Below are 16,371 nucleotides of genomic sequence, written 5' to 3' on the forward strand. Positions count from 1 at the left end.
TAAATGTTTATACATTATATTATTTTTTTAAATTCGAAATAAAATGATAAATTTTGTGAACAAAAAGAGCTAATTTGTTGAATATTTTATATTTATGATCAAACTGATATAATGTCTAAATATTAGAAGGCTAAATTTTTTATTAAATCAATAAAAGAACCCCAAATCAACTTTGAGCAATGAAAATATTTGATTTGAAAAAGTTTGATTTCAAAAATAATCCCAAATCAAATTAACCATGGCCACCACTGCTACCAGACCCAACCCTCACCCTCACATCTTGGTGTTCCCATACCCAGCTCAAGGCCACATGCTTGCCCTCCTAGACCTCACCCACCAACTTGCTCTCCGGGGGCTAACCATCACCATCTTAGTCACCCCTAAAAACCTCCCTTTCCTTTCTCCTCTCATCTCTTCTCACCCTTTCGTTACTCCCCTTGTTTTCCCTTTCCCTTCTCACATTCTCATCCCACCAGGCGTTGAACATGTTAAAGACCTTGGCAACAGTGGTAACCTCCCCATCATGGTAGCTTTAGGCAAACTTCATGACCCTTTAGTGGAGTGGTTCGACTCTCACTCTGAACCTCCGGTTGCCATCGTCTCTGATTTCTTCCTTGGTTGGACTAATGCCTTGCAATCCGCTTGCAAATACCCAGACTCACTTTCTACTCTTCAGGTGCATTTGTGGGTTCTATCTTTGATTATATTTGGAACAACGTTGAAAAAGTGACGTATTTGAGTGAAATAGAGTTTGGTAATTTACCTGGATCCCCGGTCTTCAAGCAGGAACATTTGCCATCCTTGTTTAAGCTCTACAAACCATCGGATCCCGATTTGGAGATGATCAAGGATGGACATGTTGCAAATACAAAGAGCTGGGGTTGTTTTATAAATTCCTTTGAAGATTTGGAAGCTGAATATGTTCAGTAGTTGAAGACACATGTAGGTCATAATCGTGTTTTTAGTGTTGGACCGCTAAGTTTAATAGGCCCTGATGTATCGGATTGAGGCAATTCAGGTTCAGTGTCTGAGATGAATGACCAGGTCTTGACTTGGCTTGATCGATGCCCCGATGGTTCAGTTGTTTATGTTTGTTTTGGGAGTCAAAAGCTGTTGAGAAAAGAACAAATAGAAGCCTTGGCTAATGGGCTTGAAAAGAGTGGCACACGATTTATCTGGGTGGTGAAATCAGGCACAACCCAACAGCAGGTCGAAGGGTTCGGAGTAGTACCCTACGGGTTCGAGCAACGAACCGCGGGTCAAGGTTTGGTGATAAAAGGGTGGGCACCGCAAGTGTTGGTACTGAACCACAAAGCAGTGGGTGGATTTCTGTCATTGTGGGTGGTGTTGAAAAGTCAAATTAAAAGGGGTGTTGAAAAGTCAAAAAAAGGGAGGTGCAAGTGGCACCGAAAGAAAAAAATGGTAGGCAAGTTGTTTAAAGTTGAATGGGATAATTGCAATTTTGGTCCCTAATTTTTAGGCCATTTGCAAGTTAGTCCCTGAACCTCAACTATAAATAGGCCTAACCATTTCTCATTTACACCATCCCAACCAATCTTTCTCTCTTAGTTTTCTTTATTCTCCCATTTGAGAATTCTTAAGGAATTCTATTTGTTTGTAATATTTTAAAGATAGTAAAGTTATCATCTGGTGTTAGTGCTCGAGGACGTAGGTATAATTTACCGAACCTCGTTAAAACTCTTGTGTTCTTTCTTGTCCTATTTTTCTTTCAATATTTGAGGGTATAATAATAGTATTTAATTGTGCTATTAAATTACTATAGAAGGGATATTCTGACTAAGGAAAGACTTGGTATTTAAGAGATCCATGTGATCCACCTCTCTTCGCTGGGAATTGAACTTTGTGTGATTTTTTAGTACAATAATTTACACGCTTCCAACCCTATTGAAACAACAAGTGGTATCAAGAGTCGAAGGTTAATCGTAGTATGCTCTGTGGTTGCAGTTTGAACTGATCTTCCACATCAGAAAAGATTTCCTTAGGTATATTGAAAGATTATGGAGAAAACGGTCGGTGTAGGAGCTTCAACATCGTCCATGTGGACAAGACCGACAATTACAAATGCAAGACTGGCCGTGGAGATCTTTGATGGCACGGGCCATTTTGGTATGTGGCAAAGTCAGGTTCTAGATGCCCTTTTTCAGCAGGGTCTAGACATTGCCATTGATGAAGAGAAACCAGATGATGTACAGGAGAAAGATTGGAAGGCGATCAATCGGTTGGCATGTGGCACAATTTGATCATGCCTTTCTCGAGAGCAGAGGTATGCTTTTTCAAAGGAGACTTCTGCAAATAAATTGTGGGTGGCACTTGAAGAAAAATTTTTGAAGAAAAACAGTCAAAATAAACTCCACTTGAAGAAAAGACTGTTTCGCTTCACTTACGTCCCAAGTACCACAATGAATGATCACATCACCAAATTTAATCAGTTAGTCACTGATTTGCTAAATATGGATGAGACATTCAAAGATGAAGATTTGGCTTTGATGCTGTTGGGGTCACTTCCTGAGGAGTTTGAGTTCCTAGAAACTACTCTACTTCATGGCAGGAGTGATATATCTCTGAGCGAAGTCTGTGCGGCCTTATACAGTTATGAACAGAGAAAGAATGACAAATAGAAAAACTCAATCAGAGATACAGAAGCTTTAGTAGTCCGAGGTCGTTCATACACTCGGAAGAAAACTCAGAAGGGGAGATCAAAGTCAAAGTCCAGACTCGGGAAAGATAAATATACCTTTTGTCATGAGAAAGGCCACTGGAAGAAAAATTGTCCAAAGCTGAAGAATAAGGGAAAAGCTGCTGTAGATGATTGTGTTGCAAAACATGATACTAGTGACTCTGAACTATCACTGGTTGCATCATCATCGTTGTTCCATTCAGATGAGTGGATATTGGATTCGGGTTGTACCTATCATATGTCCCCTAACCGGGAGTGGTTCTCTGATTTAGTAGAACTAAATGGAGGAGTTGTTTATATGGGCAATGACAATGCTTGTAAAACTGTTGGGATAGGTTCAATCCAATTAAAGAATCAAGATGGATCAACCAGAGTTCTGACTGATGTTCGGTATGTGCCCAGTTTGAAGAAAAATCTCATCTCATTGGTAGCCTTGGAATCCAATGGTTCAGTTGTTACTATTAGAGATGAGATTTTGAAAGTGACATCTGGCGCACTTGTTATATTGAAGGGCATCACGAAAAATAACTTGTATTACTACCAAGGTAGTACAGTTATTGGAGCAGTCGCTACAGCTTCCGGTAACAAAGAATTGGACTCAATGCAGTTGTGGCATATGAAGTTGGGACATGCCAGCGAAAAATCCTTGCAAATTCTGGCAAAGTAAGGATTGTTGAAAGGTGCAAAGGCTTGCAAATTAAAATTTTGCGAGCATTGTGTTCTGGGAAAGCAAAAGAGAGTGAAATTCGGTACTGCTATCCATAATACAAAAGGTATTTTGGAATATGTTCACTCAAATGTGTGGGGGCCTTCCAAGACACCTTCATTGGGAGGAAAACACAACTTTGTTACTTTTGTTGATGACTTTTTTAGAAGAGTTTGGGTGTATACCATGATAACTAAGGATGAAGTGCTTAGAGTTTTTCTTAAATGGAAAACTATGATCGAAAACCAGACTGGCAAGAAAATCAAGCGGCTTAGGACGGACAATGGAGGGGTGTAACAGCCCAATTTTCAGTAGTGTCAGAACAGTGATTTGAGATCACTAAATTCGATGAAGAAGTTAGAAATATTTTTGAATTAGTGAATTTTGTGATTTAAAAGAAATTATTAGGTAAATTGGGTCGAAAACGAGGTATCGAGACCTCGATATTATAAACTGAGCCGTAAATATTTTTATAAATATTTACGGAGTGTCAATAGGATAATATTAAAGTTTCGTTAAGAAATTTTAATGTTTCGATAGTTAATTATGAAAAAGGATTAAATTGCAATAGGGATAAAAGTTTAATTATAGATTAAAGAAAAGTTAAAAGGACCAAATAGGCAATTATGCCTTTTTCCAAAGTTGAGGCGGCATAAGTATAAAAATCTGAGATTTTTATGTGTTAAAAAAATATTATATTATAGTAATGATTATGTTTTTATATTATATTATCATTAATATATTATATTATATTATATATATACATAAAACAAAAGAAAGAATAGAAAAAAAGAAAGAAAAGAAACAGAATAGAAGAGACGAAACAGAGAAAGAAACAGAGAGCAAAACGGGCAGAGAAGGAAGGAAAGAAAGAAAGAAAGAAAGAAAAAGAAAAAGGGAAATTTAAGGTTTAAGGTTCCAAGCTCAATTGGTAAGTCAAATTAAGTCTTTTTCTTATAATTTTTGAGTTTTTGGAATCCTAGAGATAAATACTACTTGATTTATGTTGATATTTTGAAAGTTAGTAGATTGTTAGACATGAGTTATGTTGAATTAATTGATGAACTAGAGGTTAAAATGATTGAATTTTAAGTTAGAAGTTAGTAAAGGATTGATTTGTAAAATAAAATATAAGTTTTGAATTGATAGGGATTAAATTGAAAGAATCCCGAAATTAGGGATTTATGGGGAAATTGAAGAATTAAACTGAGTTTATAGTAAGAATTAAGAGAGAATATAGAGTTAGAATGCAAAAATAAAATTAGTATTGATAAGGGATTAAATTAGAATTTGATGTTGCCATAGAAGGAAAAAAAAATGTTCAGAATGTTATAAAACATAAGAATAAGAGATGAAGTTTAATTTCCGAGCCTTGGGGTAAAAATGTAATTATGTAAAAGTTTAGGGGCAAAATTGTAATTTTCAAAAAGTTAGAGTCGAGGACTATTTTAATAAATTTGAATATTAAATAAGTTAAATTTGCTATTATAGATCAAGAAGAACGAAATTCGGGAGTAGATCGGGGAAAAGAAAAAGTAAAGGACTAAATTGTAAAGTTTAGTCACATTTTGTATCAAGGTAAGTTTACAGTAAATAAATGCAATATTCTTTTATTTTACATTATTATTGTCAATTTCCAGCATTTATATATTTATGTTATGAAAATATTTAAAGTCGAATTTAAGGTGAAGTGACAGAGGAAAAGTGTTAGAAAGCCCCGGTTGAACCCTAGGAATGTTAGGATATTAGGGTTGACAGGACAGAACAGAAATGAGCCATGTAAGTCCATATTAGAAATATGGCTTTGGAGACAGGATTGAGCCATGTAAGTCCATATTATATATGGCATTGGAGACAGGAATAATTCATGTAAGTCCATGTCAAAGACATGGCATTGGCAGGGTATTGATAGACAAGAATGACCCTAGTATCCTTAGTATTCCGAGTGGTTCAACGGGTCAGAATACGAGTTAAATTACAGTGAATTAACAGCAAAGGAAAAGTAGATTATATTTATGAAAACGGAAAGGTCAGGTAAGAAAGAAGGTAAGGGAATAAAGAAGAAGATAGAAATTGAGAAGTAAAGAAATTTATGATGTTAGATGATATTATGCATAATTATCCATTATGTTGAATGTTGTGATTTATTTGCTTGTAAGCTTACTAAGCCTAGTGCTTAATCTCTTTATTTTCTTCTTCTTATAGTACTTATCTAGCCACTCGGGGATCGAAGGAAACGTCGGAGGCCGATCACACTATCAAAGAAATAACTCGGTATAATTAGACGTTTTGTTTTGTGTATGGCATGTATAGAAACTTAGCTACTTTTGGTATAATATGAACAATGAGTGATGTGTAAGTAGTTGATGATGTATGGTTATTAAAATGATTAAGGATGAAGGTGTTTGTTGTTATGAAAGATTAGGTGATAAATTATGCATGGAAATCATGAAAGGATAAAATTTTGCAAAGAAACAGAATTCAGGCAGCACAGTGACGTGAATTTGAAAAATCACCCAAGATAGTATAAAATGAATTAGAGGGTGAATGATATATGGAATTAAAGCTTGTTGAGTCTATTTTCATGGAAAAATAACGGTGTAGAAAAAAGAAATTTATATTTTAAGATATGTGAATTTTAGTAAGATAGGGTCAGAACTGTTTTGGAGTCCCCTATTCTGAGTTTAGAAAATAATTACAAATTGTACAAAAATGGTTATGAGTTGAAATTTACATGCTTAGATTCCTTAATGAGTCTATTTTCTATAGAAACAAGTAAGAACTTCATATGAAAATCCTATAGCGAGAAAACTTATTTTAGTGACTAGAGGTCAGGGCAGTCTGGTGGTGACACAGGGGAGACTTTAACTAATAAACTGTACTAATTTGCTGAACCAAAAATTCTAAAAATTTTATGGTGAGTAGATATATGAGTCTAGTTTCAGGGAAAATTTACGGGATTAAATTTCGAGTTCTGTAGCTCAAGTTATAATTAATTTAGTAACTGCTGCGCGATTAGACAGATTTGCTGCGAATAATGAAATAAATTTTCAAACCTAGTTTTTATGCTCCGAACTGGTAAGATAAGCTAAGTAATGCCTCGTGCTCGACTCCGGAAACGGTCTCGGGTAAGGGGTGTTACATTTTATTGGTATCAGAGCAGGTTTAGTCGGTTCTCGGAACAGTTAGTGTGAGAAAAAGTCTAGCTATACATGCCATACTTGTATTTTGATAGTGTGACGACTCCTGACAATTTTTTTTAATAAACATTTTATTTTATAGTAATGGATCCCGGGCGAGCTGGTGATGATGATGTAGAAAGTAATGCGCCTGCTTCCACAGAAGGGGCAGCGCCATCTGAGAATAGGCCAGTAATAGTTGATCAGGGAGGAGTGACTCGAGAAGCTCTCTTCCGAGCTTTGAATGATTTGTTTGCCGAGTTCGTTCGTACGAATCCGGCAGTTAGACCTCCAGCCCCTCATGATTCTCAGGCTACCCATGCAGCTCAAGCTTCCCCAGTTACAGGTACAGTGGTAAGAGAAAAGCCACCAGTTGATAGAATCAGGAAACAAGGGGCAGAAGAGTTCCGAGCAACAAAAGATGATGATGCAGAAAGAGCAGAATTTTGGTTAGAGAATACTATCAGAGTCTTTGACGAATTATCTTGTACACCCGAGGAGTGTATGAAATGTGTAGTATCACTTCTTAGAGACTCAGCCTACTACTGGTGGAAGACACTTGTATCAGTTGTACCGAAAGAGAGGGTCACTTGGGATTTCTTTAAGGAAGAATTTCGTAAAAAGTACATCAGTCAGAGGTTTATTGACCAGAAAAGAAAGGAATTCCTGGAATTGAAACAAGGCAATATGACGGTGACCGATTATGAGCGTGAATTTGTCAGGCTCAGTAAATATGCTCAAGAATGTGTGTCCACAGAGGCTATCATGTATAAAAGGTTTGAGGATGGGTTAAATGATGATATCCGACTGTCAGTGGGTGTCCTAGAAATAAAAGAGTTCGTTATTTTAGTTGAGAGAGCCTGTAAGGCAGAGGAGCTATTAAAAAGAAAAGGCAAAGTTGAGACAGAGACACAAGATACAAAGAAGAGACAGATGAGCAGATCATTTTAGGCTACATCCAAGAGGCCCAAAGAGTTTTCTACCAGATTTAGCTTTTCGGCAGGGCAATCTAGTCAGAATAGAGGTAGCAAATTTAAGGATCCGAAGGCTCAGACCACATCGACTACGAGTGTAGGTAATGTCAGACAGGGTAGATCAGGGTGTCCACGGTGTGGTAGACTTCATTATGGTCCTTGTCGGGCAGGCGAAAATGTTTGCTATAAATGTGGTGCTCTAGATCATTTTGTACGAGAATGTCCAGAAGTGGCTAGCCGAGAGGTAACATAGAGTGCTAGATCCGGAAATGCTCCTACTAGAGGCAGATCACCGAGGCAACTAGGAGTAGGAGCAAGTAACAGAGGTACCTCTGGAGATTCAATTGTGAGACCAGATGTTAGAGCCCCTGCAAGGATTTATGCTATTCGTGCACGCGAAGAGGCATCCTCCCCCGATGTGATTACGGGTACATTTTCTCTACATGATATTAATGTCATTGCTCTGATTGATCCGGGTTCGACTCATTCTTATGTTTGTATGAAATTGATGCCTAGTATAAGTATGCCTATAGAATCTACAAAATTTGTGATTAAAGTATCGAATCCATTAGGCAAGCATGTATTAGTAGATAAAGTATGTAGAAATTGTCCTTTAATGATTAGAGGCTACTGTTTTCCGGCCGATCTCATGCTATTGCCATTTGATGAGTTTGATGTGATTCTTGGTATGGTGAAAGGTGCCGGATATTTACCGATCATAAAAGCTTGAAATACTTGATGACTCAAAAAGACTTGAATTTGAGGCAAAGAAGATGGTTAGAATTGCTTAAAGATTATGAGTTAGTGGTTGATTATCACCCAGGTAAGGCAAATGTAGTTGCTGACGCTTTAAGCAGGAAACTTTTATTTACATTGCAAGCTTTGAATACCAATTTAGCCATGTTAGATGATAGTTCTATTTTAGCTGAATTTAGAGCTAAACCGGTATTTCTTGAAGAGATTTGTGAAGCTCAGAAAGATGATAATGAGTTACAAGCTAAAAGAGTTCAATGTGAGTCAGGCATAGAATCAGATTTCTGGATTGGTTCTGATGGTTGTTTGATGTTTAGAGACAGAATTTGTGTACCAAAGAATGATGAGCTTATTCGAAAGATTTTACAGGAAGCACATAACAGTTCTTTATCTATTCATCCAGGCAGTACAAAAATGTATAATGATTTGAAGAAATTGTATTGGTGGGTAGGAATGAAAAGAGATATTTCAGAGTTTGTTTCTAGATGCTTGATTTGTCAATAGGTAAAGGCCGAACATCAGGTACCCTCAGGATTATTGCAACCTGTGCTAGTTCCGGAATGGAAATGGGACAGAGTTACTATGGATTTTGTGACAGGATTGCCGTTAACACTGAAAAGAAAGATGCAGTATGGGTTGTGATTGATAAGCTAACTAAGTCGGCTCATTTTATCCCAATCCGTATGGATTATTCACTTGACAAGTTGGCCGAGTTATACATTTCAGAGATAGTTAGACTACATGGAGTGCATTATTGATGTTGAAGTATTGTTCTATCTATATGGTTGGAACGTCAGTTCTATTATGGCATTATGGTTTTTAATCTATCTGATGGTTGTGGCTTCGGTATAGTTTAAAGCTTCGATGTTAATGATTGAAATATTTTTATTATATATAATTCCTTTCTAGTTTTCGTGAAAGGGGTTGACATCGGCAAAAGTGTAGATGGAGGAAGATTGAGCTCAAACTTGTATTTTGGTTTTCACTTCTCAGGTAATTCTGAAATTATGTCAACAAGTCAATAATGGAATGTCAAAATTCGTTTGAGTTAAATGCTATTTGTGGAAATTTTCGATTGGTGTTCCGAGAGGATTATGATATATGGTATATCTGGATTGTTTTGACAACAAGAAGATTGGATTATTCTGAAATGTTATTATCTGATAGATAAAATCGACTCAGTTGTTTTAATCAGAGTGGGTTATTCATTGAAAAGTTAATTGAGTTATAATCAGTGATGGAATCAGTACATCTTGGGTCTCCACAATGGGTTTAAATTATCTGTTTTCTTATCGTTGGATGGGTTTCCAAGATCTTCGTTCAAAGGTATTAAATAAGATAATTCGGGTTTCTCAGTTATGTTTCGACAGACAATTACTGGACATTTCTTGGTAGTCATACTACTAGTGAAAAAGTGATGGCAAGAAAACATCAGAGCTGCTTAGTTAAGTTCAGGCATAGTATCAATTTCTAAAATGAGTTTTGGTATGAGTTCGGAAGTGATATGAGTTATGACTAATTTTTATGGACTTCGATTGAAAGGGGTGAAGAAAGATTTGACTTAATAGCTTGTATCAGGTGAGAAATTTCGAGGACGAAATTTTTTTTTTAGGGGGGGAGAGTTGTAACAGCCCAATTTTCAGTAGTGTCAGAACAGTGATTTGAGATCACTAAATTCGATGAAGAAGTTAGAAATATTTTTGAATTAGTGAATTTTGTGATTTAAAAGAAATTATTAGGTAAATTGGGTCGAAAACGAGGTATCGAGACCTCGATATTATAAACTGAGCCGTAAATATTTTTATAAATATTTACGGAGTGTCAATAGGATAATATTAAAGTTTCGTTAAGAAATTTTAATGTTTCGATAGTTAATTATGAAAAAGGATTAAATTGCAATAGGGATAAAAGTTTAATTATAGATTAAAGAAAAGTTAAAAGGACCAAATAGGCAATTATGCCTTTTTCCAAAGTTGAGGCGGCATAAGTATAAAAATCTGAGATTTTTATGTGTTAAAAAAATATTATATTATAGTAATGATTATGTTTTTATATTATATTATCATTAATATATTATATTATATTATATATATACATAAAACAAAAGAAAGAATAGAAAAAAAGAAAGAAAAGAAACAGAATAGAAGAGACGAAACAGAGAAAGAAACAGAGAGCAAAACGGGCAGAGAAGGAAGGAAAGAAAGAAAGAAAGAAAGAAAAAGAAAAAGGGAAATTTAAGGTTTTAAGGTTCCAAGCTCAATTGGTAAGTCAAATTAAGTCTTTTCTTATAATTTTTGAGTTTTTGGAATCCTAGAGATAAATACTACTTGATTTATGTTGATATTTTGAAAGTTAGTAGATTGTTAGACATGAGTTATGTTGAATTAATTGATGAACTAGAGGTTAAAATGATTGAATTTTAAGTTAGAAGTTAGTAAAAGATTGATTTGTAAAATAAAATATAAGTTTTGAATTGATAGGGATTAAATTGAAAGAATCCCGAAATTAGGGATTTATGGGGAAATTGAAGAATTAAACTGAGTTTATAGTAAGAATTAAGAGAGAATATAGAGTTAGAATGCAAAAATAAAATTAGTATTGATAAGGGATTAAATTAGAATTTGATGTTGCCATAGAAGGAAAAAAAAATGTTCAGAATGTTATAAAACATAAGAATAAGAGATGAAGTTTAATTTCCGAGCCTTGGGGTAAAAATGTAATTATGTAAAAGTTTAGGGGCAAAATTGTAATTTTCAAAAAGTTAGAGTCGAGGACTATTTTAATAAATTTGAATATTAAATAAGTTAAATTTGCTATTATAGATCAAGAAGAACGAAATTCGGGAGTAGATCGGGGAAAAGAAAAAGTAAAGGACTAAATTGTAAAGTTTAGTCACATTTTGTATCAAGGTAAGTTTACAGTAAATAAATGCAATATTCTTTTATTTTACATTATTATTGTCAATTTCCAGCATTTATATATTTATGTTATGAAAATATTTAAAGTCGAATTTAAGGTGAAGTGACAGAGGAAAAGTGTTAGAAAGCCCCGGTTGAACCCTAGGAATGTTAGGATATTAGGGTTGACAGGACAGAACAGAAATGAGCCATGTAAGTCCATATTAGAAATATGGCTTTGGAGACAGGATTGAGCCATGTAAGTCCATATTATATATGGCATTGGAGACAGGAATAATTCATGTAAGTCCATGTCAAAGACATGGCATTGGCAGGGTATTGATAGACAAGAATGACCCTAGTATCCTTAGTATTCCGAGTGGTTCAACGGGTCAGAATACGAGTTAAATTACAGTGAATTAACAGCAAAGGAAAAGTAGATTATATTTATGAAAACGGAAAGGTCAGGTAAGAAAGAAGGTAAGGGAATAAAGAAGAAGATAGAAATTGAGAAGTAAAGAAATTTATGATGTTAGATGATATTATGCATAATTATCCATTATGTTGAATGTTGTGATTTATTTGCTTGTAAGCTTACTAAGCCTAGTGCTTAATCTCTTTATTTTCTTCTTCTTATAGTACTTATCTAGCCACTCGGGGATCGAAGGAAACGTCGGAGGCCGATCACACTATCAAAGAAATAACTCGGTATAATTAGACGTTTTGTTTTGTGTATGGCATGTATAGAAACTTAGCTACTTTTGGTATAATATGAACAATGAGTGATGTGTAAGTAGTTGATGATGTATGGTTATTAAAATGATTAAGGATGAAGGTGTTTGTTGTTATGAAAGATTAGGTGATAAATTATGCATGGAAATCATGAAAGGATAAAATTTTGCAAAGAAACAGAATTCAGGCAGCACAGTGACGTGAATTTGAAAAATCACCCAAGATAGTATAAAATGAATTAGAGGGTGAATGATATATGGAATTAAAGCTTGTTGAGTCTATTTTCATGGAAAAATAACGGTGTAGAAAAAAGAAATTTATATTTTAAGATATGTGAATTTTAGTAAGATAGGGTCAGAACTGTTTTTGGAGTCCCCTATTCTGAGTTTAGAAAATAATTACAAATTGTACAAAAATGGTTATGAGTTGAAATTTACATGCTTAGATTCCTTAATGAGTCTATTTTCTATAGAAACAAGTAAGAACTTCATATGAAAATCCTATAGCGAGAAAACTTATTTTTAGTGACTAGAGGTCAGGGCAGTCTGGTGGTGACACAGGGGAGACTTTAACTAATAAACTGTACTAATTTTCTGAACCAAAAATTCTAAAAATTTTATGGTGAGTAGATATATGAGTCTAGTTTCAGGGAAAATTTACGGGATTAAATTTCGAGTTCTGTAGCTCAAGTTATAATTAATTTAGTAACTGCTGCGCGATTAGACAGATTTGCTGCGAATAATGAAATAAATTTTCAAACCTAGTTTTTATGCTCCGAACTGGTAAGATAAGCTAAGTAATGCCTCGTGCTCGACTCCGGAAACGGTCTCGGGTAAGGGGTGTTACAAGGGGAATATAAAAGTGATCCGTTCTTCAATGTGTGCCAAGAGTATGGTATTGTTCGACACTTCACAGTTAGGGATACACCACAGCAGAATGGATTGGTAGAGCGTATGAATCAAACATTACTGGAGAAAGTTCGATGTATGTTGTCCAATGCTGGGTTGGGCAAACAATTTTGGGCTAAGGCTGTGACATACGCTGGCCCTCTTGTTAATCGTTTGCCATCATCTGCATTAGAAAGAAAAACTCCTATGGAGGTATGGTCTGGAAAACCGGCTACAGATTATGATTCCTTACATGTGTTTGGATCCACTGCATATTACCATGTGAAGGAGTCAAAGTTAGATCCGAGGGCAAAGAAAGCTCTCTTTATGGGAATCACTTCTGGAGTGAAGGGATTTCGTCTTTGGTGCTTAAGCACAAAGAAAATAATCTGTAGCAGAGATGTTACCTTTGATGAATCTGCCACATTGAAAAAGGTAGCTGATAAAGATATTCAGACGAGCAATACTCCACAGCAGGTGGAGTGTACTCCAAAACAGGTGGAGTTTGAGCAGATGGGGATTTGCCCAGTTAATAAGTCTAATTCTCCAACCACAATGGAGGAATTAGAGTTTGAAGAGGTTCTGACCCAAGAACCACTAAGTACACCAGAACCAGTTGCAGTTGCAAGGCCACGGAGAGAAATTCGTAAACCTGCTCGATTTACTGATATGGTGGCCTACGCCCTTCCCGTTGTTGATGATATTCCTATCAGTTATCAAGAAGCAATGTAAAGCTTAGAAAGTGATAAATGGAAAAAAGCCATGGATGAAGAAATGCAGTCTCTCCTGAAGAACAATACTTGGGAGTTGGCGCAATTACCAAAAGGTAAAAGGGCAATCGGATGCAAGTGGGTATTCGCAAAGAAAGATGGATCTCCTAGCAAGAAGGATATTCGCTACAAGGCAAAATTGGTAGCTAAAGGCTACGCTCAGAAGGAGGGAATTGACTACAATGATGTATTTTCCCCTGTTGTGAAGCATTCCTCCATTAGAATTTTGTTGGCCTTGGTAGCACAGTTGAATTTGGAACTAGCTCAACTTGATGTTAAGACGGCTTTCTTGCATGGTGAGTTAGAAGAGGAGATCTATATGACTCAGCCCGAAAGATACACAGATGCTGGTGGTAGAAATTGGGTTTGTAAGCTGAACAAATCGCTAGATGGATTGAAGCAATCCCCGAAGCAGTGGTACAAGCGATTTGATAGCTTTATGAGAAGGCAGAAGTACACAAGAAGCAAATATGACAATTGTGTGTATTTGCAGAAGCTGCATGACAGATCTTTCATTTATCTACTCTTGTATGTTGATGATATGTTAATCGCTTCGAAGAGCCAAAAAGAGATAGATAAGCTGAAGGCTCAGTTGAATCAAGAGTTCAAGATGAAAGATCTAGGTGAGGCCAAGAAGATTCTCGGCATGGAGATAAGTAGAGATAGACAGAGAGGCAAGCTTTGTTTGAATCAGAAGCAATATCTGAAAAAGGTATTACAATGTTTTGGTGTAAATGAAAACACAAAACATGTAAGTACCCCACTTGCTTCTCATTTGAAACTTAGTGCTCAATTATCTCCGAAAACTGAAGAAGAAAGAGAATATATGGCAAAAGTCCCATATGCTAATGCAGTTGGGAGTTTGATGTATGTGATGGTGTATACGCGACCTGACATTTCACAAGTTGTTGGAGTTGTGAGCAGGTATATGCATGATCCTGGAAAAGGACATTGGCAAGCTGTGAAATGGATTCTACGGTATCTTCGAAAAACCGTAGATGTTGGTTTAATTTTTGAACAGGATGAAGCACTTGGTCAGTTTGTAGTTGGATATGTTGATTCCGACTTTGCTGGTGATTTAGATAAACGTCGTTCAACTACGGGGTATCTGTTTACTCTTGCGAAAGCCCTAGTGAGTTGGAAGTCTACCTTACAGTCTACAGTAGCTGTGTCTACTACAGAGGCAGAATATATGGCAGTTACAGAAGCTGTTAAGGAGGCTATTTGGCTTAATGGATTGTTGAAAGACTTAGGAGTTGTTCAAAGTCACATAAGTTTATATTGTGACAGTCAGAGCGCTATTTATTTAGCGAAAAATCAAGTCTATCATTCAAGAACCAAGCATATCGACGTAAGATATCACTTTGTGCGGGAAGTCTTTGAAAAAGGAAAAATTTTACTTCAGAAGATTCCGACAACAGATAATCCCGCAGATATGATGACCAAGGTGGTAACAACAATCAAGTTTAATCATTGTTTGAACTTGATTAACATCCTAAGAATTTGAGCACCTTCAGGTGTATGGCGCTCGAAAGCACATTTGGAGGCACTACAAAAGATAACTTTATCGAATTTGGGGAGTTGAAGGAAGTGTGTGAAGATGTGATTATCCTAATCAAATCTTCAAGGTGGAGATTGTTGAAAAGTCAAATTAAAAGGGGTGTTGAAAAGTCAAAAAAATGGGAGGTGCAAGTGGCACCGAAAGAAAAAAATGGTAGGCAAGTTGTTTAAAGTTGAATGGGACAATTGCAATTTTGGTCCCTAATTTTTTAGGCCATTTGCAAGTTAGTCCCTGAACCTCAACTATAAATAGGCCTAACCATTTTTCATTTACACCATCCCAACCAATCTTTCTCTCTTAGTTTTCTTTCTTCTCCTATTTGAGAATTCTTAAGGAATTCTATTTGTTTGTAATATTTTGAAGATAGTAAAGTTATCATCTGGTGTTAGTGCTCGAGGACGTAGGTATAATTTACCGAACCTCGTTAAAACTCTTGTGTTCTTTCTTGTCCTATTTTTCTTTCAATATTTGAGGGCATAATAGTAGTATTTAATTGTGCTATTAAATTACTATAGAGGGGATATTCTGACTAAGGAAAGACTTGGTATTTAAGAGATCCATGTGATCCACCTCTCTTCCCTGGGAATTGAACTTTGTGTGATTTTTTAGTACAATAATTTACACGCTTCCGACCCTATTGGAACAACAGGTGGAACTCGGTTTTGGAAGGGATAGTGGCTGGAGTCATGATATTGGCTTGGCCTATGGAGGCTGACCAGTTTCTGAACGCCAGGCTCTTGGTGGATAATATAGGTGTGGCTGTTAGGGTGTGTGAAGGTGCAGACTCAGTTCCTGATTCTGATGAACTAGGCCGAGCCATTGCCGAGGTTATGACTGAGGGTGGAGGGATGAAGGCCAACGCAAAAGATCTCAAAGAGAAGGCTTTGGCAGCAGTGAGTCATGGGGGAAGCTCCATGAAAGATTTGGATAGATTTGTGGAAGAATTGGGTCAACTAGGAGGGTGATAAATCCTTTTATTTTATCGGAGAAGATATTGTGTTTTCTTTTTCAAAATAAACAAACACCTCAGGAGAGGATAGTGTGAGGAAAAATACATCTAAACATGTTGTAACAGATACTCGTACATAAACAGGAGGACCTATGTTTTCGTTTCTGATAAATAAGACATAAGGGAAGAAAACTAGACTGTATGAAAATCAGACATGAAAGATCGTGTCCTGTCTTACCTAGAACAATTCAATCAGAAGAGATTG

General features: G+C 36.1%; 1 pseudogene; it reads left to right on the top strand.

Moving 5' to 3' along the window:
* The first annotated feature begins 238 nt into the window (after positions 1-238).
* On the top strand, positions 239-16,124 carry LOC107934880 (UDP-glycosyltransferase 89A2-like; annotated as a pseudogene).
* Positions 16,125-16,371: the final 247 nt, after the last annotated feature.

This window comes from Gossypium hirsutum, chromosome A04, assembly GCF_007990345.1.
Source record: "Gossypium hirsutum isolate 1008001.06 chromosome A04, Gossypium_hirsutum_v2.1, whole genome shotgun sequence".
Lineage (NCBI taxonomy): Eukaryota > Viridiplantae > Streptophyta > Magnoliopsida > Malvales > Malvaceae > Gossypium > Gossypium hirsutum.